Source organism: Papaver somniferum, chromosome 8, assembly GCF_003573695.1.
Source record: "Papaver somniferum cultivar HN1 chromosome 8, ASM357369v1, whole genome shotgun sequence".
NCBI classification, from domain to species: Eukaryota; Viridiplantae; Streptophyta; class Magnoliopsida; order Ranunculales; family Papaveraceae; genus Papaver; species Papaver somniferum.
In genome coordinates this window covers 129,613,705-129,635,854 of record NC_039365.1, presented here as the reverse complement: position 1 = coordinate 129,635,854, position 22,150 = coordinate 129,613,705, and positions in this window count along the sequence as shown.

The window sequence follows — 22,150 nt, the reverse complement described above, 5'->3', positions numbered from 1 at the left end:
AAGGAGTTCACAAACTCCAGCAGAATTTCTCGGACGAAAACTTCCACCGGTTCGCGGATTGAGTTCGCGGAATTGGCTCACGCCACATTTCGTTCCTCTTGATCAACAAAGTTCGCAAACTTTGGTTCAAGGAATAGGACTTGTACATAAATGTGTTTCCACAACAATGCATATGTCCACCATTGGTTATATAATCTAAACTCTCATTCCAATCATTGAAACATTCTTAGAGGACGTTATATAGTTGTTACACCATTTCTCGTCAAAGAAATTTTCAAAGTGACTGAAACATATCATAAGTTTCATCACTAGGTAAAGATAAACTTGGTTGAAGCGAAAATCTTACCAACACATATTTCGAGATATAGATGGGCGAGGTATACTCGGCTCGAAATACCAAATGTGTATAATCAGAGTCTATATATAGCAAATGACTTTTGTCTCAAAGAGTAGGAGATAGAGTAGATAGACTTTTGAGTGATAGATAAGTTCAAGTCTCCACATACCTTTTAGTTGATGAAGTTCCACCGGTTCCTTGAGTAGTTCTTCGTCTTGTATGATGAATCGCCATGGAGTTCTTGAGCTCAACTACACTTTCTATCCTAGTCCGAGACTTATCTATAGTAGACCAGAAATCAAGAATTATAGTTTTGATCACAAACATTGACAAACATGCTTGAGATAGCAACGCATACGAGTTCGACCGAGCAATGCTCTAACACTAGTTATATAAGCTAGAGTCGATTCTCATTTAACCTTAGGTTTCTATCGAGACCCTGTAGGATAACAACTTGAAGACTTCATTGATTGTGAAGCCAGACCCAACTATTATATTTGTAGTCGCGTGATCTGATCTTGTTGTTTCTATCGTATTGAGTTCAATTGCAAAATTGGCTCGAGATTAATTTCTCCGATAGGAAAGATAGAAAAGTAGTCACAAACATATTAGTCTCATCATTTGTGATTACGCAATATCTTGTTTCTCTAGTCGATTAAGATTATTGTGAGGTGATTGATAATTCTAGGATGTTCTTAAGGTATGTAAGTCCGGGTTATCAATTGGTTCATGTTCACCTTGATTAATCAAAAGACGGAACAAAACTCGTAGGTATTTCTGCGGGAGACAAATTTATCTATTCCTGTAGACTTTTCTGTGTGATGCAGATTTGCTTATTAAAGTCTTCGACTTTGGGTCGTAGCAACTCTTAGTTGTGGGTGAGATTAGCTAAGGGAATCAAGTGCGTAGTATCATACTGGGATCAGAGACGTAAGGAGCGCAGCTGCACCTTGGATCAGTGTGAGATTGATTGGGGTTCAACTACAGTCCAGACCGAAGTTAGTTTGTAGTAGGCTAGTGTCTGTAGCGGCTTAATACAGTGTGTGTTCAATTTGGACTAGATCCCAGGGTTTTTCTACATTTGCGGTTTCCTCGTTAACAAAACTTCTGGTGTCAATGTTTTTTCTTTTCCGCATTATATTTTGTTATATAATTGAAATATCACAGGTTGTGCGTTGAATCGATCAATTGGTAAATTAAACCTTTGGTTGTTGATTGAAATTGATTGATACTTGAACATTGGTCTTTGGTACCATTCAGGTTAATTTATCTTGTAGACTCGCAGATTTCTATTTGCTTGAGTAAGTATTAATCGAGAAATTGAGATATAACTCCTTGATATACTTTTTATTACGATTGAGTCTGACTGTCTATTTGATTCTCTTAATAGTATATTGTAGTTAGTCCATACAGATTGCTAAGCGAATTATTGGATGAGGTTGTTAGACCCCTACTTTTTCAATTATGATCTAACAATTTTCAACAACTAAAACTCGAGCAAAACAGAGAAAATCTTCCAAAAAAAGCCAAAACAGAGCAATTTGTGCTCTGATACCCGAATTTCCACACCTGCAAATGCTCCAAGCAATTTTTTGCGTAACTATGTCCCGAAAATACAGTGGTTCAGTGATCTCTTATCACCCACTCGTATTTCAGCCTCATAAGTTTGACCTATACAAACAGCCAACTTCACTGAGTTATGCAACAGAAGACTTGCTTAGATTTTCTCTTTTCCTTCACTTGCAACCCATACTATAAAGAGAGGTTACTGTCATGCTTATGCTTCACATATTTTGGGGAGTATTTTCGAATCAACAGAATACTATGGAAAACATCTAATCCAACAAACTCACTTTCATTAGCTTAAAGGGAAGATTACAAAATCATGTCCAACAAATGGACTTACAAGGTTATCACTCTAATCCTACAACAAAAACACTCTCTACTGCAATGTGTTTCCTTTACACATGAAGACTTGCACTTGCAAAGGTTCTCTAACCTATTTATAATGCCAAGATCCAGGCCCATCCATATCCAATTCAGTTGCATGGCCTATGGACATCCATCAGTCCATATGCAGTTCCCCTAACCGCCACAGATCCATTCTAACTGCTACCTTTCTTGCTGGCTTGCAGAATGGCGCCACACTTTGCTTGAACGATTAGGATATGCCAAACTCGGTTATAAAGCCACTTTATAAGCGTCTCTAACTAACTCTCTTACTCTGGAATACATGTGATGCACACACACTCGTAACTGACAGCTTGAACTCAGATCCGTAAATCATTGCGCTGCGCTCAACTTGGCATGTGCCAATGTTCGGCAATGATTGTGCTTCACTCAACTTGGCCTCTGTCAAGTACGGCAACAGTTTGCTATATTTATCCCGGCCATGTACTTAGCTTATTTGGATGCCAACATCCAAATAAATCATGCCAATCGAGTCCTGCCTTGCTGCTTAGTACAACTTCATACTTTAGGTGCATCACTTGCATTCTTTTTGCCTGAGCAATTGACATCAATGGTCCGTTTGTCAATGCCACTGTTCCATATGCATTATCCACGCCTTGGCTAATGCTTGGGACAATGCCTAAGCCATTCCATGACTTTCATTTCATCTTTTATTCCTTCATTGAGTTAGGCTAACTCTGAATAAGGATATGCAACAATATCGCATAGTATTTCATGTGCTAAGTAGCCTTTCTTGTCTCAGCCATGTTGGCGCTACATTATCGGGCTGTGTAGCTCCATCAGCCAGGCCACAACTTCAGTCTTGCGCAATCTTTGCGCTTCACTGTTGGGACTGGTCATATTAAGATATGATAAGCGGCGTAGAAAGAAATGCACGGTAAAAGTGAACCGCGCGGCGTTAGTAAGGACGCTGGAGGTTGACCCTAAGTCGATGGCAGTCAAATCCAAGTTGTCGACGACTAGTTTTCTATAGGTAAAAAAGTGAATACATTTTTACCATGATAAATTAACCTCATGATAGGTGTCTAAAACGCCTTGATATTTATCTATTATTTATGCTTTCTTTGCGAGTTTTCTTGTAAATTATGTATCTTATGTTTGTTTTTGATTTTATTAGGTGCAATGGAGTCGTTTGAAGCAAAAAAAGGAGAAATTACCCATTTGGAGCAAAAAAAAGGTCATTTCATGGGTGAGTGATATTTGGATCCGGCTAAAATGCTACAGGAAGAAGGTGGAGAATGAACTGTCTGTTCTCTACCAACTGGCAGTTGATCAAGAAAGTGAATAGGCAGACGGTTCCGTGAAACTGACAGCCCAAATGAAATCTGGGTGCCTCTATCTATTAATCTGTTGGGTGTCAATATAAATCCTCATTCCTACCAAGACCTGGAATTGAGAGGATTTGTCCATCTCTCAATTATTGGGTCGACCGACCGGAGGGCCCGAAGGTCCCCTAGGGAGGGAGTCTCTTCTATGACCACTTTTTTGTCAAATGAACCCTAACGCAAATTGCAAAAAGATTTTAAAAAATTTCTGTGTCAATTTTTGATATGGTTCGTTGGATAAGTAACTTAATAACACGGGATTGATCTGAGCCGTTCATATTTCTGTGTGTAGATTCGATATCTTTCGTTGGATAAGATTAAAGGATTTGATGGGAACCGTTTAATTGATTAACAATTTAACACCTTCAGTTTCATCTCCACTCTCCTCGACCCCATGAATCTTCGACAACCACAATCTCTGCAATTCAGCATCACCTCCACAACCATTAGCAGTGGTGCTGTGGTGGATACGACTGTCCATATCCCCTTCAAACCTACCTTCTCCCTCATGTCTTCACCACCACCTACTTCCTTCTATACCGCCACTTCTAACTCAGCCACCATCACCGCCACCACTTCAATACCGCCAAAAAATCAAAGTACTCTGTTTTACCCACACACAAAAAAACGCCAGCAACACCAAATCACCACCACCAGATGCCACATCCATCTCCATCACCAGCAGAACCACCTCCTCATTTCTTCACCACTACTATCGTTGTTGTGAAAATTTAACTTCCACCACCACCCTGTTCTTCTTTCAGTTTCATACACAAATTAGAATCAAATTGATTCATACACAAACAGTAATCAAATCATACAACAAATAGATCAAATTATCTATATTAATTTACAAATTATACATAAATCATCGTCAACTTCCTCCGCTTGAAGCACCACCACCTTCTTCAATGTCAGTGAGATTAAATTCAAACCCAAAATTGATTGTAACAGCCATGTTACCCCTATTAAAGTTTGTTAGATCTACTGTGATTGTAATAGAATTTACAATTTATTACCCTAACAAATAACCATGTTCTCCATATTCAAAAAACCAAAAAATATGACATGCTCAGTGAAATTGAAAAAATAAGAGTTATCATCTTTTAGGAAATTCCATCAGCAAAGAAATGAATTGAAATCTATCTTCACTGCAAACTAAGTATTGGATAGACTATTCTTCTATTAATTTCTTCAGTCACCATCAAACAAGGAGATAACAAAATCTATAAACTAAACAAACATTACCAATTAACAAAAAAAAAATAGAAGAAGAATTTGGGATGAGGAGAAAATCAAGTAACGCCGATGTAGGAGGTAGAAAATTGAAGATAGGGTTTAGTTATGCACATAAGTCAAGTAATTGACCTAAATGCCCAATTATTTTTCCGCCTGTTGCACATGCATGTGAGGTCATGGTGCGATCCTGTATACTAAGGTGTGACCTAACTAACGTACTCCAACTTTAGATGTTTTGTTAGCCATTGATCCTATATTCTGGTATTTAGAGAGAACAACGAAAATGACAAGGACGTACCTACAAAAAAAATCCCCACATTTTTGGCCAACAATGAAAATTGACGAGGACTATCTAAAAAACGGTTGATGAGAATATGAACCTGATATACTTACAAAAAATTAGGCCCTCCCACCGTGGCAGCGGTGTTCTAGTTATACCTGAAATTGAGAAGAAGTGATGATGGAGGCTGCTGCTGGTGGAAGTAACCGATGAAGAAGAAGGTGGTGATGAAGATTAGTTTGGAGATGAGATCTATGGGGGTTCACATCTGTTGCAGTCAAGAACACGAGATGATGAAAAATTACAACTGTTATTGTGGATGTTGGTTAATGGAGTTAGGGTTCTGCTGAGTTTGAATTCTCAATCGAGAAATCAGTTGAAGAAGGAATTAATGAGTTAGAACGAATCAGGAGAAGTGGGTTTAACTCAGATTTGAAGTTCCTTGAATCAAATGGTGAATTTTTCGCAAATTAAAGTATGGGTTTGTTGAATATGAAGATGGATTTGTGTTGATGATGTAATGGGATAATGATGAAGTTCTTGAGTTCAGTTGGCCTAGAAGACAGTGATATGGGGATTTTGAGTTTGTTATCTGAACAAGGAAGCTTAAAAGATCATTGAGCTGAGAAGATATGCAAGGAAGCTGAGCAAGGAATTGGAGACTGCAGTTCTAATGGTTGTTTCTAAGATTGAGATATTGTATGCATGTTGCAAGTGCAAATGGCTAAGCTGCAGTTTGAAATGGGGATAAGAAGAACTTGTGGTATTGAGGAAGTGTTTGTTTGTTGTAAAGTCATAGAGGAGAAAGAAATGGTAATGGTTTAAGCTACAACACTGGAGATACAGGGAAGCAAGAAGTTGTTGTTGCTGTAAAATGATATTGGGTTGCAGGATGGCTGCCAGATACATGAAACTGAAGGAGTACAATTGCAGTTGTAGTGGTTGGTGGCGATGGAACTGAAGTTGTTGATTGTATGTCATTGTATGATTGGTGTTGGTGTTTGATTCCCAGGGTTAGGAGATGCTGAGTTATTGTATTTGCAGGTTGTGATGTTAGTAGATGATGGTTTCAGCTGATGGCATTGGAGAGAGTTAGCTGGTGGACTGTTGAGCTGCTCCAATTGAGGCATTGCAGGTCATGGGCTCTGCCAGAGATTACAGGGTGATGGCTAGAGGTAAAGTTGGAACTTATGATGTTCAGCTGAGAATACAAAGATGCATGGGTTCAGTTTAAACTCAAATGGAATTGGGAGTCGCTGCCATGTGCAATACAGGGAAGATTGAGAAGTTGAGATGATATTGATATCAAGCAGTTTCTGGTGGAGATTTGGTATAGGCAGTGGTGTGTAGTTGGTGGATAATTTTGGTATTTAGGAGAAAGACAAGCAGATGGTGTTGTAGCTGAGAAGAAATCAGGAAGATTAGAATGGCTGAAGCTGAGATGTTATTGTCAATTGTTGAAGCTGAAATAGCAGGCACGGACATGTTGGTGCAATAGGGATCATGGAATTGGGATTGAAGAATGATAGAGGAAATTGAGGCAGTACTTGAGTTCTGGTGGTCACTGCCACGACAAGGAAATGAAGAAGATGAATATGTTGTTGTGGTGATGATATTAATGAGTTCGAAGGGTTTTGGATGCATGTTAGGAAACTACAGGGAAGAACAAAAATGCATGTTGTGTATGTGAAGATGCAGAATTGAGGTTTGCTTGCAAGTTGTGGCATGAGTAATAACGCAGAGAAGGAGTTGTGTGATGCCCGAGTTTGAGGAAAGAGTTGCAGCTGGAATTTGCACTGTCAGTTCCACATAACTGACAAGATTAACAAGTTATTGGGCTTTGTTTGAGGCATGGCGTGAGCATGGGCTGGGAAAATTTGGATATGAGACAACCGAGATTTGGTTTGGTGGTATAAAAGAAAACATTCACAGCAAATTAATTTTATCTTTTGGTTACTACTTCTGCCTAGGGTTTAGAAACATGGAAACTCTTCTTTTTCTCCTTGTTATGAACTCCATTAACATGAGTAGTTAATCTTATTATTGGTTATGGATTAGTTGGATTTTACAAAGCATGTTTCTTGTTCAATAAATTAGTTTTGTCTCAATATTATCGATTATGATTCACTAGAAATATCGCCATGTATGGTTGAATGTTTGTTTTGTGAAGTTGCAAATTGGTAGAACTCACATGCATATCTATTGCTAGATTAAAGTTTATTATACGCAAATGTGATACATTTTTTATTGCAAGTAGCATAATTGTGAATATTGCTTGTAGTGATACATCCTAATAGTCACAAGTGAATCATAACCTTTGTTAAATCGGATTAGTGCTTTTACACGTTCCATTGCTTTGATTGGCCTGATTTCATAAAACTTATTGCATCTAGGGAATTAAACTTGATTAGTGCTTTTACACGTTAGGTTGTTCCCTTAGGTAGAATTCATATTCGCATCTTTTAATGTGTTTGTTGATGACAAGAGGAAATTAGCGGGATATTCTTGCGATCAAGGTATCCTAGGGCTTTTGATTAAGTTGAGATTAAATATCAATTCTAGTTATTGTTGAAAAGCATGTTAGTGAATGAAAACGATATCCTTGACCAATACTTTCACAAATTTGAATTGCTTGCTTTATTTCTTGTTTTGCTTTTAGTATAGTTTAGTTTATTAAAAATCAGAAAAATCCCCCCGTGCTTTACTTAAGGAACCGAAACATACTGACAACCTAGACCTCTCTTTGGAGATGATCCTTTCTTTCCCTTGCTTTTATTATATCTAGTTGAAGTGAGAAAGTTATTTATTTTTGACGCATACGACAGCAATCAAATTTTGGCGCCGCTGCTGGGGAGGCAGCGGGTTGTTATTTGTTTTGGTTTAATTTTTTTTTTAGTTTTTCATATTCTTTTGGTTCTTAACCTTGTTTTGAGAATTTCGTTTCAGGTACCGATTTCTATGGACGGAGCATATTGGAGCAATCAATACAGTTTTCAACCTCAACAACATGACAAGTATCACCCTTACTCCACGTACCCTTTTTAGTTGTTCTTATACATACCAACCTTTTTATGGTGGGTATGTAAGTGAGCAACCACAAAGAGGGAGGATACTTGTACTCCCATTCATATTTCTTCTAGTGTGGTAGACGAAATGTAGCAATTTATGGTCAGCATGGAGTCAGTTCGTAAACAACCAAGCATGGAACCAGTTTCATCAACCACATACGCTCATAGTATGTTTGTCCCAATTTCTGATCTTAGTTATGATCATTCACCCATTCAAAGGGAAGATAATTGGCCTAACAATACTGAAGTAAGTGATTCTACTTTTGCCTTAGAGAGTGAGCTTTACAAACAAATGGAACAATATATTCAGAATTTGGATGGATCACTCCAAGAGCTTCATAAAGTTGTTTCCCACTTAAGACAAGGCATTGATTAATACAAGGCGGACATGGGAAATTCTGAAAAAGACCAATCCTTGGGCGGGTTTGATGATAATTGTGTAGTTAACTGAAGTCTTGATCGTAATAATGATCATTCACCTATTCAAAAGGATGAGTTAGATATTAGCAACACTAAATTCAGCGAGGACCAGTATTATGTTACCTATGAATGTGACGTCGATTATGATGCATTGCTTGAAACAACTCATGGTGACAACAACGAGGAGTGTACAATGGAATCTTTCTGGGATCAAGATGAAGATGAAGACGAACAGGACTATGATGACACTTGTGTAGATTACTCAAGCATTGATCTTAATAATGATCAAGTGCCTATTCAAATGGTGGAGCTTGAGGATGATGCATTTTTGAGTGTTCTAAAAAAGTTCCTTATAACGAGATTTAGATCCGAAAAAGAGTATGTGCCGAACAACAAATAGGAGTATGTTGAGAATGAAATCGTTACGACAAATATTGTGGAAGACCCAATTGAGCTTGGAAAGGATTATAATGAAGATGTTGATGTCAAGACTTTGGTTAAGGCAGAAACGGACGAAGAATGGTGCAAGGTTTGATAGAGGACCATGATATAGAAGAGGTGAATAATTCACTTGAGTTTTTCAAGGATGAAGAGGATTCCGTAATACAAGAGATTGTGCAAGATTTGTCTACCCCTTTGCATATTGTTTCTTCTCCTTTACCTCTTATTGGTTTGAATGTATGTGCTTCGAGAATATTGTTGAATGACTTTGTTTCTCGATATCCTCCATTAGAGATGCTTGATTATCATACACTTCCAAGTGTGGACAAGAATAAGTGCGGGGGAAACTTTTATCGGTTAATAGCTTCATTTATATTCTACATTACTAATATTTGTGTGAATCTAGTGTTTGCAAAACAGGTTCTATGGGTGGATCCCCAACTTTTCAGGTTATTGGTGTATGGGGAATTCGTCTTGAAAGTCGGGCTGACGACTTTAAACCAAGCGTTGCATGGGAGGCAACCCACTGGTTTTGTATCTCTTATCTTTTAATTTTTCTTGTCTTGTTTTTAGCTTTTTATTGTCTTATATTTATTTATTTTTCTGATTTCTTGTCTTATATTTATTTATTTATATTATTTTTCACCTTGACTTTCTTTGGACGATTCAATTTACATTGAGGACAATGTAAAGTTTAAGTGTGGGGGAGTGGTTAAGCATTTGCATTGTAAATTTTTCAAATTTTTCAACTTTTGTTTAAATTAGTGAATAAAAAAAATTCCAACTTGTAGTTAGTTTAGAGTCACATAGTATGCATGTCGCTAAGATTACATCGAGATTCTTATAAGAGTGACTGAACTTAGAGATGACAGAGAACGTGATCGGGTTTCTTGCTTGTATGAGAGTTAAAGTTGGATTTAACCATGCCAGTGGCAAATGAGGTGCAGACTGAATTTGGTGTTAGAGTTGTGATCCCCAATGAGGTGCAGACTGAATTTGGTATTAGAGTTGTGATCCCCTATAGTGTAGACTACCCATGTTACATCATGAGAGACACCGACCTTTAATTCTTTATACGTGTCTAAATATGTACTTTTAGAGTGTGTGTCACCGTATGTTAATTCCGGGTAGAATGATGAGCTACCCAACCTCCCACCAATAAAAGCACTACTTTGATCTCTTGAGTGCTATTTTATCAATCATGATGGTGACATCGAATTGCTAACTTACGTACCACTTGTAATTTTTTTCACAGTTAGCACCATCCACTTTATCTCTCTCTACACCAACAGTTCCATAGAAACACCATCATCATCAACAAGCGGAGCATCACAAATTCAAAGGTACAGAAATGAGAAGATTTCAGATTCAAGTAAAGCAACAAGACAAGGAGCAGAATTTTTACAAGTTGAGACTTATGTACAAAAGTGAAGATTGAGAGTTCAAGAAGTTTATGATATCGAGACAATACACGCTATGAAGAATCAAGCGGTAAAGTACTTACACCATGGCCATTTTTTCTTATTTTATTTTTATTTTCAGTTTGTGTTTATTTCTCTTGTCTCATGAAAAAAAAAACAGAAAAAAGAATGAAAAAAAAAAAGACAACAGAAAGTTGCATTATTATTAGTTGTTATCTTATTTTGTTTTATGTTCATTATCATTTTGCATTGTATATATCTTATGAAAAAAAAAAGGAAAAAAAAAAGAGACAAGAAAAATTCATTGTATCATATTTTGGGCTTGCATCATTTTAGTTCATTTTTAGTTTTATATTCTTTCAAATAAAGTCAATGTAAAGAGGAATATTCATAATGAAGTTTCAAGCAACAAGGAATTAGAAAAAAAGTATCACATTGTCAAGATTCTACAAAGTTCAAGAGTTATCATCAAGAGCTAAAGACCGAAGACGAAGATGAAGACAAGAGTTGACGACCGAAGACAAGGATTGAAGACCGAAAAAGTTTCTATGGATAATGTGAGAATGGTGCTAATGCACATCGAACGGATAACGAGGTAAGTAAGCATATTCCCACCTTCATTAAATGGTTGATTTCCTTTCGTAGAGATCGTCAGAAAAAGGGTTTTCAAAATGAATAAAAGATGTGGATTTCAAAACAATTCGGAGGGTTTTGCCTTCCTACTATTCAACGTGTCGTAGGATTCTCTCTTCATTCCTATCAGGACACATGTGTGACTGTGACCCATAAAAAAGTTATTTATTATTGAGAGCAACTTCATAAAACCCATTCTTGTGAGGCAGAGTCGAGACTTTCGATCACTCTCGAACCTGGATTCTTTCGATAAGGGATGGTTATTTCTCTCTCAACTTTTAAAGATGATATTGTGTTCATATATGTGTCTAACTTCTTATGACTAATGTGCAAAATCTCTATGTCTTCTTAGCGCGTCGGATGCTATCATTTAAGAGAACTTGTAAGTTGGAAAAGTAGGATTTGTAGGTAAACCTCTTGTAAACTTTCACGAGACTATAACTCGTCCACTAGGGACACCTAGGGGTTCAAAGGCTTGTTATACGTGCTAAGTGTGAACGTTTCCTCAACGAGACAGAGTTGTATGTATGTTTTAGAATTATTTTGTGTGATTTGCTCGAGGGCTAGAAAAGTCTAAGTGTGGGGGAATTTGATAGGTGTCTAAAACGCCTTGATATTTATCTATTGATTATGCTTTCTTTGCGAGTTTTCTTGTAAATTATGTATCTTATGTTTGCTTTTGAGTTTATTAGGTGCAATGGAGTCGTTTGAAGCAAAAGAAGGAGAAATTACCCATTTGGAGCAAAAAAGGGTCATTTCATGGGGAGTAATATTTGGAGCCGGCTAAAATGGTACAGGAAGAAGGCGGAGAATGAACTGTCTGTTCTCTATAACTGACAGTTGAGCAAGAAAGCGAATAGGCAGTCGGTTCCGTGAAACTGACAGCCTAAATGAAATCTGGGTGCCTCTATCTATTGATCTGCTGGGTGTCAATATAAATCCTCATTCCTACCAAGACCTGAAATTGAGAGGATTTGTCCATCTCTCAATTATTGTACCTGAAATTGAGAAGAAGTGATGATGGCGGCTGCTGCTGGTGGAAGTAATCGATGAAGAAGAAAGTGGTGATGAAGATTAGTTTGGAGTTGAGATCGATGGGGGTTCGCATCTGTTGCAGTCAAGAACACGAGATGAAGAAAAATTACAGCTGCTACTGCCGCTGTTGGTTAATGGAGTTAGGGTTCTGCTGAGTTTGAATTCTCAATCGATAACTCAGTTGAAGAAGGAATTAATGAGTTAGAACGAATCAGGAGAAGTGGGTTTAACTCAGATTTGAAGTTCCAGCGGAGTAAAAGAAGAATTGATGCTTGAAACAATTCAGAGAGAAGACATGGAATTAGTTGAAGTTGTTGAGGTGATTTGAAGATAGAAGATGAATCAGATGGTGAATTTTCCACAAATTGAAGTATGGGTTTGTTGAATATGAAGATGGATTTGTGTTGATGCTGTAATGGGATAATGATGAAGTTCTTGAGTTCAGTTGGCCTAGAAGACGGTGAGATGGGGGTTTTGAGTTTGTTATCTGAACAAGGAAGCTTAAGAGCTCATTAAGCTGAGAAGATATGCAAGGAAGCTGAGCAAGGAATTGGAGACTGCAGTTCTAATGGTTGTTGCTAAGATTGAGATATTGTAGGAATGTTGCAAGTGCAAATGGCTAAGCTGCAGTTTGAAATGGGGATAAGAAGAACTGGTGGTATTGAGGAAGTGTTTGTTTGCTGTAAAGTCATAGAGGAGAAGGAAATGGTAATGGTTTAAGCTACAACACTGGAGATACAGGGAAGCAAGAAGTTGTTGTTGCTGTAAAATGAGATTGGGTTGCAGGATGGCTGCCAGATACATGAAACTGAAGGAGTACAGTTGCAGCTGTAGTGGTTGGTGGCGATGGAACTGAAGTTGTTGATTGTATGTCATTGTATGATTGGTGTTGGTGTTTGATGCCCAGGGTTAGGAGATGCTGAGTTATTGTATTTGCAGGTTGTGATGTTAGTGATGGTGGTTTCAGCTGATGGCATTGGAGAGAGTTAGCTGGTGGACTGTTGAGCTGCTGCAGTTGAGGCATTGCAGGTCATGGGTTCTGCCAGAGATTACAGGGTGATGGCTGGAGGTAAAGTTGGAACTTATGATGTTCAGCTGAGAATACAAAGATGCATGGGTTCAGTTTAAACTCAAATGGAATTGGGAGTCGCTGCCATGTGCAATACAGGGAAGATTGAGAAGTTGAGATGATTAGGGCTGTCAACGGATAAATATCCGCCGGATATTGGACAATCCGATAAGGTTAAGGTTAAGAATTATCGGATATCCGATATCCGTTAACATCCGGCGGATATCAAAAATACAAACCGATATCGTTAACGTTAATCTATCGGATAACAGATATTTATCCGTTAAAATCCGATAACGCAAGAACGAAAATTTTGAATACGCAAGAACGAAAATTTTCTGTAACAAAGATGTCATCTTCATAACCTTCTTGTACAGTTGATGCCTGATGAAATTCTGTCTGTCCCCATTCGTTCAAACAAATCTCTATTAGAAGAAAAAACGATTTACCCAAAAATCATACCTGCAAAGGTATGTGCAAATAATCATCAACCATCAAGAAATTCAACAGATTCTTTGCACGATGAACCGCCGTGCTCGCGGTTGTGGATTGGAGAAGATAGAAACAATGAGAACAATGAACAGTATCAGCAAGACTAAGTGTAAGGGTGAGATGCCACCACCATCATTAGAAGAACTTCCACAACAAACGGTTCCCATGATACAATAATCTTCTTAGTGTTTTTGCAGAGGATTTAGTACCAAAACCAAGAATCAAGACTCTTTTATTTATACTGTAATTCTATTGCAGAAAACACGGCAAACTTGGATTACTGGAGGATTAAGCGTAGTTAAGGTCTTCTGACTAAGCAAGTCTCTGTCATAGATAAAGAATGTAGAAAAGCAACAACTTGGGACTAAACAAGTCTTCCACTGATTGCAACTTAGCAACTACTAACAAGGGTATGGAAGCGTCCAATAAGCTGCTGGGACCAAATTTGAAATTCGCAACTAACAATGGCTCAAAAGCTGAAACTCGGTCATAAATGATAGGAATGTGTGACTAGTTTTTTTTGAAAAACATGTTTCCTGCTCAAAAGCTGAAACTCGGTTATGAAGGTTATGAAGATGACTATCGGATATCGGATATTAACCTAACGGAAAGGCCCATTCCAATATCGTTATCGTTAAGAGAAAATATCCGATAAAATATCCGATTCCGATATCCGATATCCGATATGTCGGATAAAATCCTATAGGATGTCGGATTTCGGAAATGGATATCGGATATCGGTTATCCGTTGCCAGCCCTAGAGATGATGTTGATATCAAGCAGGTTCTGGTGGAGATTTGGTATAGGAAGCAGTGTGTAGTTGGTGGATAATTTTGGTATTCAGGAGAAAGACAAGCAGATGGTGCTGTAGCTGAGAAGAAATCAGGGAGATGAGAATGGATGAAGCTGAGATGTTGTTGTCAAGTGTTGAAGCTGAAATAGCAGGCACGGACATGTTGGTGAAATAGGGATCATGGAATTGGGATTGAAGAATGATGGAGGAAATTGAGGCAGTACTTGAGTTCTGGTGGTCACTGCCACGACAAGGAAATGAAGAAGATGAATATGTTGTTGTGGTGATGATATTAATGAGTTCGAAGGGTTTTGGATGCATGTTAGGAAACTACAGGGAAGAACAAAAATGCATGTTGTGTATGTGAAGATGCAGAATGAAGGTTTGCTTGCAAGTTGTGGCATGAGTAATAACGCAGAGAAGGAGTTGTGTGATGCCCGAGTTTGAGGCAAGAGTTGCAGCTGGAATTTGCTCTGTCAGTTCCACATAACTGACAAGCTTAACAAGTTATTGGGCTTTGTTTGAGGCATGGCGTGAGCATGGGCTGGGAAAATTTGGATATGAGACAACCGAGATTTGGTTTGGTGGTATAAAAGAAAACATTCACAGCAAATTAATTTTATCTTTTGGTTACTATTTCTGCCTAGGGTTTAGAAACATGGAAACTCTTCTTTTTCTCCTTGTTATGAACTCCATTAACATGAGTAGTTAATCTTATTATTGGTTATGGATTAGTTGGATTTTGCAAAGCATGTTTTTTGTTCAATAAATTAGTTTTGTCTCCATTTTATTGATTACGATTCACCCGAAATATCGCCATGTATGATTGAATGTTTGTTTTGTCAAGTTGCAAATTGGTAGAACTCACATGCATATCTATTGCTAGATTAGAGTTTATTATACGCAAAAGTGATAAATTTTTTATTGCAAGTAGAATAATTGTGAATATTGCTTGTAGTGATACATCCTAATAGTCACAAGTGAATCATAACCTTTGTTAAATCGGATTAGTGCTTTTACACGTTCGATTGCTTTGATTGGCCTGATTTCATAAAACTTATTGCATCTTGGGAATTAAACTTGATTAGTGCTTTTACACGTTAGGTTGTTCCCTTAGGTAGAATTCATATTCACATCTTTTAATGCAATTGTTGATGACAAGAGGAAATTAGCGGGATATTCTTGTGATTAAGGTATCCTAGGGCTTTTGATTAAGTTGAGATTAAGTATCAATTCTAGTTATTGTTGAAAAGCATGTTAGTGAATGAAAACGATATCCTTGACCAATACTTTCACATATTTGAATTGCTTGCTTTATTTCTTGTTTTGCTTTTAGTATAATTTAGTTTATTAAAAATCAGAAAGATCCCCCCTTGCTTTACTTAAGGAACCGAAACATATTGACAACCTAGACCTAATCCTTTCTTGCCCTTGCTATATTTATATTTTGTTGAAGTGAGAAAGTTATTTATTTTTGACGCATACGACAGCGATCACCTCACTTTCAAACACTAAACTCACACGAAAATTCACTTCTACTACTCCCTCCGTTTCAAAATGATTGGCTTGTTTATGTGCAAATTTGTACATAAACAAGCCTATTATTTTGAAATGGAGTGAGAAGATTTTTTCTACTATATCTCTTCTAATTTTCATTTTAGTGTTTTAAATTTCTCAATTGAAATGTCTCAAAAAGCTATTATATTTTTTTGTAATGCCAAATTTGAAGTTGTTGTTTCTAAGATATGTGGTAATTTTAAAAAGATTGAAAATAGCAAATGGAAAGTGCGAGTTTTAGAAATGGGATAATTGGAGTTTAGTACTCAGGTTTGGACCAACACTAGGCTATGGTCTAACATTTGTCCAACGTTAGTGTTTGGTACCTGGACCAAACGTTGACCTACGTTGACTGTTTATGACTAGACTTTAATGAATTTGTAAAATAAAAATATTATAAGAATAACGAGATTACAAGTGTACCCTTGAAGTGGTATTATGCTCAGTAACCCTAGAACCCGATGTTATCTATTTCCAGTTCTCTTCTTCTTCCCCATACTCTCTATTGCAGCTGCAAATCGATAACGGGGATGAGTTGTGACTGAATATTACCATATGTTTGTTGGTGTCACTGCCATGAAGATTGTTGTGTTAATTCGCGAAGAAATCGTCACTGTTTGAAACGGTAAAGAAATGGAAAAGAAGAAATTAGAGTTTGCAGAGATTAAAGATATGCTTCGATTGAGGAGATTTAGAACAAATAGAGTCTGTGTTAATTTGGGGGGTAAGATTTAGAAGTGATATGAAGAACTGTTTTTGAATCGAAGAAGTGGGTGCTTGATGATTTGGGAGAAGAGCATCTGAGATGATGTTCATGGGTTCATACGAGATGTTACATGGTGTAATCAGAATCAATGAAAAAATTGGCAGTTGGGGTTTGATTTAATTTTTAATTAGGCATTGAGATGGTTTGATTTCGAATTGATGGTGAAATTAGAGTTCTTATAACTTTGAGAAGAAATGGGTTTCTGCTGTCTCTATAATTGAATGTTGCATCTGACTTTTAAATGTAATTGGAAGTTCGGTGATGTTATGAGTTTATGGTAATCAGTGTATTTGAGATGAAAGTGTCTCTTCAAGATGAGAAATCAAGCTCAGATGGGTTGTGATGTGAAGAGAGGAGATTCAGAGATGAATTGAGGTGCTGCCTGAGATCGAGAAATCAATGCTAAATCGAGATGAGAAATGAGTAGTAGATGCTATTGACGCTTGAGAAGAAATTGAAGTTCGGGTTTTGGATCTGGAGATTTTGAACTGAATTAGGTGAAGATGAGATGGACCTGTTGGGTTTGAATTACAGAAAAAAATTAGTTTGGAGCTGAGATCAATGGGGGATTTGCACCTGTTGCAGTCAAGAACACAAGGTGAAGAAGAATTACAGCGGTTGTTGATGTTTGAAGCTGCAGATGAACTAAAGAATTACAGCAGCAGATTCTGAAGATTCTGATGTTGTCTGATTCATGGGATTGTGGTAGATTGGAAGATGGCAACGTATATAAGATTGGAAGATGGCAATATATATGGTTGATTTATAAGAAGAGTTAGGAGAAACTGAGAAGATGGGTTGATTTGTTGTTGCTGTGATGAGAACTGGTGCAGGTGGTGATTACTTCCATGGATTCTACTAGTTGATACTGGGAAGCCAAAATGGTTAGAACTGAGAATGAGTTTGTGGCGTTGGGTGCCTGAGCTATAATAATGGTTATTGTGTAGATATTAATACACTCAAGGGTATAACTGTAATCTCGTTACGTAATTACACTATTATATAAATTTATTAATAATAACTAAACAGAAGTTAGGACTTAGCCTAGTCAACGCGAGTCAACGTCCAGTCCACGTACCAAACCCTAATGTTGGACAAATGTTACACCAAAACCTAGTGTTGGTCCAAACCTGAGTACTAAACTCCGATTATCCCTTTAGAAATCAATCCGGGAAAATGTTCTGCTGAGAGACAAATAAGATCTCAAGTTTTGAAAGTTAACAACCAAAGTCACAAAAACATAGGAAAAAACAGTTCACGAGCGCATTGAACGGAAGATACGTCAAATGAAGATAACCATGAGCCCAAAAATTGTCCGAGATTTTATTGAAGTTAAGTTTTTATTGCCTAAGTTAATATATCTTATAATCAATGAGGCAGTATTAATGAATTAGAAAATTTTAGATCTTAAAAGTTTGACTTCAAATTCTAATTATAGGGTACTTACTACATTTATTTTGAGTTACCAACAACTAATTAATTTGACTAAATTCATGCACATGAATTACCAACGACTATATAGTGACGGTTCTATTTATAATGGTTTTTTTTTTTTACAATTAGCGGCTCCATATTCTTATAAAATACAACACTACTAACAATTTTATTCTCGACCAGCCTACATAATCATTCTCAACCAATACCATCCACCATGTTTTTCAAAATTAAAGGTAAATAATTGTTATTTGTGGAAGCAAAAGAGGTTTGTCCATTATATTTCATGGATAACCACAGTCTGATGCAATGTCCTTGGATGTATTCAAAGTGTCCACACAAGAAGGTTGTTCAACATGAGAATGGTCATTGACTTACAACCTCAAAAGCTCATGTATTTGCAATTTCAAGATATTAATTTTCCAGAGGAACCACATATTCTAGAGGATGCTATGAAGGTTAAAGAATAAGAAGATAAGTTAGCGGCGTTGTGCAAAAACTTGAAACTTAAAAACCAAATTGAAGAAGTTATTACACTGCGAACGATGTGGAGATGAAGATCAAGATATAAAAACATTGTCACATAGAATTAGTGGATGGTGAAAGCCCGGTTGTATAACTTATATGCAATTCTACACTTGTACATACGAAGATACATACAGAAAGCACTTCTGAAAATGTTCTAGGTGTTTTTTGGTGGAGTGGACTGATTAACTGTAGGAACTAATTGATTCACTGTCGTTTTATGTTTTAGTTTGGTGTTATGTTGTGTTATGTTTATTTATTTAATTAATTAAAATTTATTTGAATTTGCACCATCAGGATCATAACTAATTTGAACATTTCTTATATTAAAGCAAACTACATCATATTAAAGCAAACTACATCGGATTAAAGCATATACTACGTACGTAGTCACCTTTCAATTAACATCCTCACGGGTGGTGGAGCATCTAAGAAGCAAAAGGGTTTGAATCTGTGAAGCTCTTTAAGAATGTTGAAACAAGCTTCGAAAGCGAAAGCTCTGCCATCAGATACTTGTAATATCACTAGTGTTCTTTGTTCCACTTCATGAGCACATTTATCTTTCAATTTATTGCGGTTACTATTAACTAGTTGACCTAGGAATTGAATGATTTGTGATTAATTATTCTAAAACGGGATGGAAATCCTTGAGCCTCACACAAAAATGAGGAACCTTCAAAGTCAACACGGGTTGATTACTACATACATTTTCTCTTGTTCTAAAAATAGTTAAATCCTCAACTAGAGTAGATCTAAGACCATGAACTCTGGGAGGAATTTTTAGATGATTATTGAGTGACATTATAGGTGTCGAATGTGTGAATTTAGAGTTAAAAAGAGTTGAGTTTATACAGGAAAAATTAGAGACGTTGGATGACTAAATATTTAACCGTCAAATATATTTGTTGGCCGTCCAAACTAGGTCGCGCACTAGGGTTAATATGCCAACGTTTAAGTTATGAAGCGCGGTTGAATTCCAACCGCATGCGATTGTGGCCAAACACACGGCTTTATTTGAAGCACGCGGCTCTCCTCCGACTGCAGTGGGCAAACTAATAATTTGCATGTTTGTCCATCCGTTTTATGATTTGTTCATCCCATAATGTGAGCAAAATAGCTAGAAATCACTCTTAAAATACTAAACCACTTTGGTTGTTTCAAATGTCTATCTAATTTTTCAACATTTCTAACAAGGGTTACCATAATATCGGTGGGTGTAGCGAAATCTATATAAGACAAAATATTCACTGTTTTTGGATTAGTACACTTCCCATTAGTAGCCATGAAATCTTGTACGAGCAATTTTATTTTGAAGCATGTCCAAGCAATTGAGGATGTTGTTACTTGTCACTGGTTCCAATGAGGATGGATGTTGTTAGACATCTAGAAATACGGCCACTAAACTCTATAGCAGACAATTGGATGTAAAACATGAGGAATAAGGTGTCGTAAAGACAATGTAAATGGATGTTATGCGGCCACAGCGTTTGATCCCACTTTGGTTAAGTTTTAACTCTCATGTCCTCTCAATCGACCCCGTTTCCAGATGTTCAAAATTGATTTTTTTACTCTACCGTAAGCATGTTTTATCCAAATATAAAAATTATTTTTTTACGATACAATGGTAGTTCATGTCCAAAAACTTTAAAAAAAATTAGAGTTCGGTAATTCACTCTAGTTCTAACAGTTCATTTTGTGGAATGAACTTGTATATATAATAGTTAATTTTAGTGGTCATTTTGTAGAATGAACTTGTAATAGTAGTTCATTTTGAAGAATAAAGTTTTAATGGTGGTTCATTATTGTAGTTAATATTATAGAATAAACTCGTGATAGGTGTTCATATCATAGAATGAACTCTTAATGGTAACTCATTTTATGGTAGTAATTATGGTAGTTCACATTGTAGATAGTAATTATGATAGTTCACATTGTAGAATGAACTCGTAATAGGTGTTCATTATGGTAGTTTATATTGAAAAATGAACTTGACAATGTGAACTACTGTATTGCAAAATAAACTCGTAAATGGCAGTCCAAAATGTCGAATGAGCTAGTGATAGATGTTCTATGGACTCCTAATTGTAGTTTCATATAGTAAAATGAACTCGTAATAGTAGTTCATTTTGTCGAATGAACTCATATAGTAGTTCTTTTTATAGAATAAACTCGTACATTAGCTCATCCTAGGAGTTCACATTCAAGTGGTATAGTAGTTCATTTTGAAAGTGGTACTCGTTGGATAGATCTCGTAGAATATATAAAATTTATTATTTTTTGACTTATAATTCAAAAGATATTTAGTTTTTAAGTATTTTTTATTTATTTTTGTGAAGAGAAAGAAAAGCCGAACAAAAAATCTTAACAAACCCCGGAAACAAATTATAAAGCCACTCCCTATTTCTTCTAGTGGTAGGACCCAGAAGCGGGCTCCTGCTAATTCCAATGGGTGGGGCCCACCTTCACATGAGGCGGCTGGCCATGTAGAGTTGCTCATTTCTGAAAATATTTGAAAGATAATGCATTGCGCGAGTGATGTTCATTCTAGAACCACATAATAATTTTTTGGACCAAACTAAAAAAGAAAAATCTTAGAGCAATTGGACCAAGTCAACAGACCAAACTTATCCAAACACCAAGAGTATTGATAGTTTCTACTTGTTTCAGGGTTATGATAATACTTGCATAATTGTATCTACAACCAGTCAAGATAGGAAGATATATTTTTTAGGGTCATAAAAATAATTAACTCGTTAGAAATAGTTTTCTTATTGACTTGACTTATGTATGGTTGTTATTACAGCGTACTATGACTGTTCCTATGGCCTTTATCTCTTGTAGTGATACATGTACAAATCTCTCAGATTATTATCTTTTGCAATACCCAATACAATCTTGGAAGAGGCTAAACTAGTAGCAGATAAATTAGTTTCCTCTAAAGGTTTTCAGTACGTAGATAGACGGGCAAACAAGGTGGCAGACTTGTTGGCAAAAGAAGGGCGAAAATCAAGTAGCACAACTTCTTGGACTGATCAAGCCCCTAGCTTTTTATTTCTTGCAATTGCTTTTGACACAGTCAAAGCATATGAATTATGTAGTTCTAATGACTCTACCTTTGTATCTTGTTCTGCCAGGATTAATCCAACAAATTCAGTCATTGGACGAGCAACTCATCAAGAGTTAGTCTCTGAAGAGCCTGAATTAGCAGATTAATGTTGGCTTCGTAATATAATCTTATTTTCAAAAAAAAAAAATACAATCGTTTATAAGGTAACTCAATTACATCACTCTGGTGCATATATATATAAATGGGAAATTTACAAAACAGTCCTACTATTAAGACC